Source organism: Oryzias latipes, chromosome 9, assembly GCF_053564925.1.
Source record: "Oryzias latipes strain Hd-rR chromosome 9, Olatipes_Hd-rR_3.1".
Lineage (NCBI taxonomy): Eukaryota > Metazoa > Chordata > Actinopteri > Beloniformes > Adrianichthyidae > Oryzias > Oryzias latipes.
Genome location: NC_136245.1, coordinates 27,017,759 through 27,025,932, shown reverse-complemented (window position 1 = coordinate 27,025,932; position 8,174 = coordinate 27,017,759). Strand labels below are relative to the sequence as shown.

Genomic DNA, 8,174 nt, shown 5'->3' with positions numbered 1-8,174 from the left:
CAGTAGTTGATCAGAAATTAGTCTCCAAGTTGTGGGCAGAAATGTTGGAGCGGAGTAAACCCCCCCCCCACATTTCCCTTCATCTATCTAGCTTACAGCTCCTCACAACCCCAATAAAAATAACAAATGCTTCCATCAAAATAAGTTTTCCTGTATTTCATATAAGTACACTTTTTAAGTATTCCGAAGCTGAAATGTAAAGTTTCTTTTCTACCCGTCATAGTTCCATAATGCATTTTACTGTCTAACCAAAGCAAGAACACATGTCACACTGGTACCACATTTACACCCTCAGCGTGTGTTTTCATGTCCTCAGTTTGGGGTTTAATTGCCTGCTCAGTGTTATCCAAACTTGTATGTGATGATACACTGAAGCTTGGCTGCACAGCAAAATCATCTGTAATGCAGGAAGCAGGAAGACTTGCGCAGCTCATTACTGTGAGTGGGAGCAAAGCAATAAAGCACACACACTGAGCCTGTAGTACAGCCAGACGTTTCACTCAGAGCTTCCAAGGGTATTTACCATAAGAGGGATTTCATGACTTTGAATCAGAGAAACGTTGCTGCAAATACTAGAAAGTGTGACGTTTTAGGGCCAATAAGTATGGAGTTAATTCAGTCTCAATAATCAGAAATGCACACAACCGGTTTTACAAATGCACACGCTCCGATTCACAAATGTCATTTTATGCAAACGTGAAAAATAAATTCGGAAATACACACCCTGTGTTTCACAAACACACAGATTGTGTTTCACACATGCACACTAAATGTTTTACAAATGCACAATAAGTGTTTCTCACAAATGTGCACACTGTTTTTCACAAAAACATTTTAGAAATTCACAATAAATGTATCAGAAATGCACAGTAGGTGCTTCACAAACGTGATTTTTAGGTACACATGTGATGTGAACTCACAGATCATTCGAATTGCAGAATGTGCATTCAAAATCCCGTTCTCGTTTGTGAATCTCCCCGTGTGTGTGAGAGATTTTTCTACGGTGAATATTAAGACTCATCTGACGGAGCGGGTCGACTAATCTCACCATTGGCTAGTGAATCTGTCAATCAAACTCATCGGCAAAGCAGGCGGGTTTGCTTTTAACCAATCGAATGGTCCCTTACACTCCTCACTTTCAAAGTGACGAGGGAGGGAGCTGTTCAGCACAGCAGTTGGGAGGACGCGGGCGGCAAACATGGCGGAGAGGTCTTCTGAACGGGATCAGTCTCAGCCCGTAAGTAATGCATTTATTTGATCATTCCCTCGTCGTACGTCCTGTAATGTTATTGAATACTAAGTTGAAGCGTTCTCCTTTGCCAAGTGACATGTGTGAATGCTTTATGAACACTGCAGCCGAGTCGTTTGCAGAGTACCCCCACCGCAAATTAGCTCAGCTTTGTTTTGCTTAGCCTGTGCAAGTTGTGTCTGCCTGTGAGTGTGAGTGAAGTTCAAGCCGGTGTCGGTTCAAGCTAGCGTCTATAGCCAATGATCTGTAGGTTCTTAACATGATTCAGATGGAACTAAGGGAAAAGCATGCCGGATTTACAGCAGCAAAGAAAGTTTAATAAAAAGTATTGATTTGGAGACGGCGATTTGTTTAAACACTGATGCTATGCTATGCTAACTAGTTAGCTGTTCCGTGTGCTGCCTTTATGTAAACGCGATCCGGGTTAAAGTTAGACACAGCATTTTCACAACCCAGACTTTAAGACGGGGTCGACTGTGCAAAGAAGTTAATTCATGTGACAATCATGAAAACGGCATTTTTTAAATATAACATACATGAATCCACTGTTGAATGAAAGAAGCCTCATTAAGTTTCTAACGTTAGAACCCGTATTCATTGTGATGACCAGCCCTGTGAGATTGTGTCAGAGTGACAGCCACTAAAATCCCCGTATCTCTTTACTTCCAATGACGTAATGACAAGAATCCCAAACATTATGTTTTTAGGCTGTTTTGTAGTCGATAAGTAGTCACAGAAAGGGTGGATGGGAGAAATCAGCTGTCAACAGTGATTAGAGTAGAAGTTACTGTAAGTATTACTCACAGGCTTCCTGTGATCAGTGTCTTGTCTCTGATTTTTTTTTAAAGCTGTTCTTTACTACAAGCTCAAGTAATCATAGCAAGAGTGTTTTAAAAAATTCCCCTTTCATATATTTGAAAATTATGTAATTTAAGATCAGACAGCTAAATGATCTAATCCATGTTTGTTGTGTTTTTATTTATTCTCTAGGAATTACTGAATGTGACAGCGTGACAATCTTTTGTTCCTCGTGCCATCAGGCAATACAACTCTCTGGCAGGGCATCTTACAAGTAATTTCTTTTAACTTTACCCACTGATTTTCCAATTATTTACCTTTTTTTATCAATCTTTTTATTTTGTGATATTTCTATTTGTAATGCATGTGTGTTTATGTGTTTTTTTAAGATGGCCATTTAAAAAAAAATTCCTCAGGGATTATTAAATACCCTTCTATTCTATTCTATTTCATATTTTATCATCCTATTGTATTACTGTTTTACCTGTCAATTGGGAATTTAGCATTTTTGCCGCTGTAAATATCTGTCAGTTGAAATTATTTGTACTTGTATTCCATAGATCTTGTACCTGAGAAGATAGCAGACAACAACTGTGCAGACTTGGCCTTCTTCGGTGACGCTGTGAACGTTTATGGCTTTCCTCTGAGGTATTCATGTTATTCATAAAGAAATATTTTATTCACATATCAGGCAGTATAAGTACTTGGTTATTTGTACAAAAATAAAATTACTTTTTTTAGACTCCTCTCCATAAACAAAGGCAACTCTAAAACTTTCCCCTCATGAATAACATTTACCCCCCCCCTTAACAGTCTCTCTCACCTCATTTTTTTCCCCAGTGATACATGTAACCCACTCCTGCAATTTTTTTAACCTAGAAATTCTACTTATTGGCATCATACATAAGAACATTACATTTTAAATTGATGTGTACCGTATTGGCGACGCATTTGTAATTATGTGTTTGAGACATGATTTTCATGTTATTGTCAGGGTGAGAGGAGATCACGGAGGAGAACATGTGGGCATAGCCGAGTTAATGCTCACAGTACGTACAACTGACACAAACGGCTTCATTGTGGGAAAAGTGTACACACAATCAACGGTGAGTTGAACCTAGTTTTAGAAGCTTTAATATATACACAGGGCTCCAGACTGCGTCCATTTGGTCGCATGTTGCGACCAAAATTTGAGTGTGCGACTGAATTTTACACCCAGTCGCACATGTGCGACCAGTAAATTTGCCTCCTCCACCCTCCGTATTTTTTATACATTAAACATGAAAGGAGCACGTCAATGATCGATGAAATGAGAGATGAAATCATCAATGAGACGCGAGCGCACACGCACGCAGGCAGACACACACACTCGCGCGAATACTCATGAGACTGGAGCACACGCGAGCACACACTCGCGTTTCATTGAGTGATGCCTGAGGCGGCCAATGCGTGTGAGAAGAATAGGGAAAGTCACTGCAAGTGGCTAAAATATGTGGAGGGGCGGGGCCTAGAGATAATCGAGCGCGCGTAAACATCCGTGGGAAGGAAACGGAGACAAATATCATCACAACCTGATATGTGCGTCTGAGCTATGAGCAAGCGAACTATTGATTCGTTCTTCCGACCTGCAGCTAGTGTACTAGTGCCAGAGTGTACAGCAGGGGTCTCAAACTTGCATGAAATCGAAGCTGCAGCGAGACTGAAAGAGACCAGGAATTAGGAGTTGTCCTTAACATTCAATTTCGTTTTAATATGCCTCTCCCCCTAAGTATGATCTGTGATATTACATATTTTATAATTATTTTAATGTTTTGTAATGGATGTAGCCTTTTTTTAATCAGTTGGTATTTTAAATTATTTTAATTGATCAGTGAACTACAAAAAACCCATCAGGACGCATGTCCCATAATGCATTGTTTTTTAGTCTGTAGGGCAGCTTTTAGTCAATTCAATACTAAATTTCCAGCTGCGTTCGCTCTGATTGGTGTCTTGCTCTCACCCCTTTCTCGTGATATTTTTGTTTTGATTGACAGGTGATGTTGGAGCAAAAACAAAAATATACGTCACACACCAGGTGATCTGTGCAGTGTTGCGTCCATCTGGGTGATCTCAAACACGCTTATTGTGCATCTTGGCTGAACCTATTTGGTGTCACCAACATGAATTTCCATCCTCTAATATTTACATACATTTAAGTATTGTTTGAAACTGTGAAATTACGAAAGGTTACTACGGTAATCACTTGTTACTAAAAACTTTTTTTTATTTTATTATTATTTTAAGTATGGTATTTTTTTTACTTAGTTGTACTGTCGTGACAGCGATGGTGCTGTCAGTTTACCTTCATGTTGCATCTTCAAAAGTGCAGAATAAAATATGACACTGAATTAGAAACAGCACATTGTAATTTCTGCATCTATTGTTAAAGTATTTATTTGTAATACAGTGGAAATTAGTAGATTTGGTTAGAATGTTGATTTACGGTATGCGCCCCTAAATTTTCTGGTTGTGCCCCTAAAATTTTCAGTTAGGGTCCACTGTGCTCCTAGTGAAAAAAGTTAGTCTGGAGCCCTGATACATAAAAGTGAATGATTTATTAAAAATAAATCTGACAATATAATATTTCTTTTTGCTTTTTTCCAAATACAGGATTGAGCCCCTCTGGTGTGATGTCTTCGTGAGTGTTACTGGTTTATATTACAACATCCTGCACTCTCCTGAGGACCAAGACTTTCTCAATATCAGTCACATCACGTATTCTGCTGCCATTACATTTTTCTACCACGCATTCAGGCCAGTTTGGATGTCTTTAGTGACGCGTGGGACAGCCATCCAATCAGGACGGAGCAAAGCATGACACCAAATCAGCTGTGGCAGTTGGGCTTGACCCAGAACCCTGTTTCTGATCCCCGGGTAAATGCTTTATTTAATCTCACTGTACTGGACAACTGATTTGTGTGCAGTTTGACTAAAGTGGAAAGTATCAAGAAGAGTATCATGAAATCATAATGACTACAGTGAATTTTCATCGAAAATGAATGAAAAGGATTATTGTTGTGTGGTGCAAACAATTTCCCTAAATTGTTTGTTTGTAGGAATAATAGCACATCTGCAAGTTCAAAATGCATCACAATGCATGGCATTATGAGCCATCATATGTACTAATGTCACTACTTTGTTAAGGTTCACTTATTTGCAAATTATAAACAGTTATGGAGATATGAGGTCTGCCTGCAAGCAACAATATAAGTTATTATTAGTCGGTCACTGTTCCTACATAATCTAAAACACAAAAAAAACAGTGCTGTTCATAAACAGTATATATATATATTTTTTTTTTTGTCAGGGTATGCTGTTTCCAGAGATTGAACGGGAGGAGAGTGGATCCATGGCTGAACCTCATCCTGGGATCAATGTCCTGGTATGGGACAGTCCTCTTTTGGGTCCACAAATGTTGGAACTGCAAGACGACATCAATCCATTGTGGAATTCAGACCGTTTGGGAGTTGACCTACATCTTTACTGTCCAGTGTGTTTAGAACTTAATTTAGGCGACATAATTACATACAGAAGAAGAGAGACTGAGCGGGGCAAGACAGAGTTCAAATCAATACTGCTGTATTGTTCAAGGGACTTCATTGTATGTAAGGAAGTTATGAAAATTAGTTCCAGTTTAAATAAAATTCAAATCAGTAGAGATCCCACATTTGCTTAAATTTTGATGTTTTAATCTGTCCATGTTTTCACTGAATTTTACTCTGCAATAAAGGGTGAATGTTTGCACTTTGTTGTTCTATGACCATCTTTTGTGGTGTAGTATTTAACCAGCTATAAAACCCAGAGAGATGAGGATCTTTTTTGCAAGGGTGACCTGGCGAAGAGGTGTATATGTATATGGTTACAATATAAAATCAATGACATTTGAGTTATTAAAAAAATAAAATTAAGGTCCAGCAAAGTGACTTCGGGCTGAGCAGGGGAGGTGTATTGGGTATCACTTTACATTTTTTTAAATTATTGTGATCAAATTTTCGGATTAACTTGAATCGTTTCGATATTTTACCCTCGCTAAAAGCCCCCCACTACCCCACCCACCCACCCCACCCCACAAAAAAAAAAGAGGCTCATTGTTAATTTCCAGCTACTGGATGTGTTAATCTCCATACATTCATTAAACCAGCTTCTTCTGTTTAGGAGGAGATTACAATTTGAGCAACAATGGGAGAGCTCAACAAGTATTAAAGCCCAACCTTGTTTTTAACCAAAGCGATTTACATAAACAACCGAAAAATAATCCCAAATGCAAAGACAGAAATCACAAAAGATGTTGCAATATCTCCTTTCGCCGATTTTCTATCAACATATTCAATTATTTAATAAAAACAAATCTGTCTAGATTTTTTTTCCTTGTTAATTTGAGATAATCTGCTTCTGCAATGTTTATTTCAAAATGGTGTCTTCTCCTAAACAAAAGGAATTCCTTACTTTCAGGTTATTAAATGCTTAAATTTACTCTGCTATAAATTGTCGGTTAACAGTTGAAACACAAAGAAGGAAAGATTCGAGACAGAAAGTAGAACATTAATCAAACAGAAGCTCCCTTCTTACAGTAAAAACTGGTGTTGCATGAGTGGGCACTGCTTTGTAAATGAACGAGGAGAAGAAAAACAAAAGCAAAGGAAATAGACAGAATGGATAGTAAAGAACTTTTTTTTAATCTCAAAGGAGAGATATATCTTCACAGCCAACAGCCACTGTCAAATATCATTTATGCCGTATGAATAATGCTAACCCTCTAACACTGGCTTACTCCTTTGTCAAAGTGTCAGCACACACACAAATCCAGTGGGCTGGTCATTCATGGCTCTTTCCATGAAAAAACATCTCAAGGGGATTTTAGACGGCACTGATCCTGTGAGGCTGCACATGTGTCACTATGTAAACATGTGTTTTTGGATGCATTGCTCTGTTTTTGTTTTTGTGGATGCTCTGTATTCCAGCATATGGCTTTTAATGTGGTGGTTGTGTTGTTGACTTCTTCACTGTGTTGTAACACTGTGTCCTCTCATGAGCTGAAATAATTAAAAGGCAGTTTGAATATGCAGAGCCTGACGGGAGGATTATAAAGAAGTGCATTTGTTCTGTGAAAGAATACAAAAGTAAACAATGGATGTAATTCTACAAGCTTTTTTTTCCCCTGAAGCGAATCGTTTTCTGGATTTCCACATTAATTTACCTGTTTTGATGTAAATGTAATGCATCTAAAGGAACTGTACCTTTTTTTTTTACAAAAAACATTTTTTTACAAAAAACTTTTTTTTACAAAAAACTTTTTTTTTCTATTTCTAACGTATCTATTTCAAATGGGTTTGTGTTTTTATAGGGTTTAGGAGTTTGTGCCTGTTGAGCTTTATGTTTCATGGTTAACAGATTTATGTATAGGAAAGCTTAGTAAAGATAAGATGATGAAAGTAACAAATTTACCTATTTTCCTTCAGATTTACTGAGAAGATGCATAAGTCACCTTTAGGAAAAGATCTTCAGAGCCACCTCATCAGACTGATCGAAAAGAAAAAAATATTTTTGCTTTAAGCTATTTATGAACAATTGTGTTGAGCAGAATGTTTTGTGGAAAAAACATTTCTGTCTTCTGGTATCAACATTTCATTATGATGTAGATCCACCCTCTGCCAACTGCATAGTGGGAGTTTCCTGCTTTAAGAAGCCAAACATTTTCATAATTATTAAACAAACGATCATTAAAAATTTTGGACCTATTGTGGAAATTGATGGCAAACAGAAAGTTGCAGCAGAAAAAAAGGAAAACAAAGAGGGCAGCACTGGCAGAGTCTACAGCAAAAACCACAGTTTTCCTTTCAAATTTGAGGCTTTGAAAAATATCTGAAGTGTCTCCACAAAGCCTGAGAACTTTGTCTTTTGCTTTTTTTTTTTACTATTCATCCTCTGATACCACTTTGTCAGAGGAGGGGTTGACTCCACTTGGCACAAAGAGATGCATTTCTCCCAAACTGCAAGACCTTCCCATCGCAGTATGTATTGTTTAGGAGAGCCAACAATAACCAGAGCAACAAATCATGCTCATTTTGTAGACATGCAAAGAAAAAAT

The 8,174-nt window shown here is 37.9% G+C and overlaps 1 long non-coding RNA gene across 2 annotated transcripts; it reads left to right on the top strand.

The window, feature by feature from the left end:
- The first annotated feature begins 1,098 nt into the window (after positions 1–1,098).
- On the top strand, positions 1,099–5,830 carry LOC144994450 (uncharacterized). 2 transcript variants are annotated; one of them, XR_013657991.1, is made up of 7 exons: positions 1,099–1,237; positions 2,240–2,321; positions 2,608–2,695; positions 3,042–3,153; positions 4,697–4,724; positions 4,861–4,960; positions 5,394–5,830. It is a non-coding gene; the product is annotated as an uncharacterized LOC144994450 (long non-coding RNA). The 2 variants fall into 2 exon arrangements; XR_013657990.1 differs by having other exon boundaries at positions 4,841–4,960; positions 5,394–5,585.
- Positions 5,831–8,174: the final 2,344 nt, after the last annotated feature.